The sequence below is a fragment of the Saccopteryx bilineata genome, chromosome X, assembly GCF_036850765.1.
Source record: "Saccopteryx bilineata isolate mSacBil1 chromosome X, mSacBil1_pri_phased_curated, whole genome shotgun sequence".
NCBI classification, from domain to species: Eukaryota; Metazoa; Chordata; class Mammalia; order Chiroptera; family Emballonuridae; genus Saccopteryx; species Saccopteryx bilineata.
The window spans coordinates 53,771,759-53,773,587 of NC_089502.1; positions in this window are offsets into that span (position 1 = coordinate 53,771,759).

A 1,829-nucleotide genomic window follows, 5' to 3' on the forward strand; every position below is an offset into this window, starting at 1 on the left:
AGAGTGCCTCACACACAGTAGACACATCATAATTATTGGTCTCTTTCTTCACACCCCAACATCATCATATTTTTTCCAAACTACACAACAGGTATTGATCGACTTACGACCTATGCAACTTACTACCATTCGAATTTACAACCATAATCGCTAGCCATGACTGCTCCGCGTCTGGCAGAGTGCAAGCGTTGCCCAGCTGGGCGTATGACAGTGCTGGCCAATAAAATGTTTTGTACATGTTTGTATATTTTGATATGTCTTGCAATTGGGAAAATGTTTCCTAAGGTATTTTTTACACCTGTATTTTGTATTTTTGTATGTTTTCCAAATATTAAACCAGTTGTACTGGTAATGCAGTGTTTTACTTAAACCTGACAAATGTAAAAATAAGAAACAAAGTGGTGTAGAGATGATACAAATGGCATAAAATAAACAAAGAAAATTATGATATATAACAATAATGAAAAAAATTATGATAAAATATGACTTAAAGATTTTTATAACATCATTTCACAGTACTGTACATATAGCCTACTCAACTTATGACCAAATCGTGTTATGACCAACCTGTCGGAACCAATCGTGGATGTAGTAGAGCACTAGCTGTATATGCCCAAGAACTATGTTTGAAATTTAAGCCATTTTAATGTGCCTTCAAATTTGGAATATTCCTAATCAAAAGACCTTCCTGCAACTGGATTAGATCTACTTAAGGGTTCCACAAAAGCAGCAAGATTGCTAACAGAGAGAAGCAATGTTGCTTTTTTTCATTTAGTGCATAGAAAAATCCATTGCTATATTCTCATTTTCTGTTTTTCGTATACAAGAAGAAAATGAAGTGATAGCGTTCCAAAACTGGTTTCCAGATTTCCAATAGAGTAAACGTTAGCTGAAAGTTAAATAATCCTTGACAGCTAGAATAACAGGATCAAAAAATAAGAAGTTGGCACACTAAGAAAATTGGAGGAACCGAGGTTAATTTTCACAATGGGGAGATAAGAAAGACTTTTTATAGAAGTAGAACTTCCAGAAAAGCGGGGTATCAAACTGAGTGCCTCAGGAGGAGAGTAATAGGCACAGAAGCTTTCCATTGGTGTCATTCTGCTCTTCCTACAGGCTCAAAACAGGGTTTCCGGTGCTGCGTAAAAGTCACCACTCCTTCTTAACAAGTAGAAAGCTCAACAGACTGAAAATTTAGCTCTTTTTGGATCTATAAAAAATGTGGAGGGCACAGAGCAAACTGTTGGCTCCAAGGTTAAAGAGAGACAGGTAAATACAGGGAGTGAATGCTTACCAGAGCACAGGTTATAATCAGAAATGGACTCAGGAATCTCTGCTAAGGCAGAAAAGCCAGAACTGTAATAGATGAACTACTGTAGGCTCACTAAGGTCAACTTTGACAGCTCAAAACTCCAGCGTTATTCTGTCATAAGGAGGTCCCCACATTTTGTAAGTTTTATCTCCAGGAGCTAGGCCAGGTTCTCACAATATATTAATATATTAGACAAAACTCAACTTGTGCTTCTGGAAGTGGGAGGGAAGAAATCATTTTGAAAACAGAGCACTCTATTATTCTTAGAAAGACCAGCCTTAGGGGGAAACTAGTTAACCAGAACTTAACCTGCTGGGGTATTATTATCAGAGCCTAACTAAACTGGGGGAAAGAAAATACCAAACTCCCATCAGCTCTAGCGTTCTACAAGGGGGAAGGAAAATGTCGACTCCAGCTCCATTTTAGCCATTCTGTCCAAACTAAGGGTGGCGGGGTGGAGGGAGAGAATACTAAGAAATCCAGACATAAAGAAAATTGTACCATCCTTGCCTGGTTT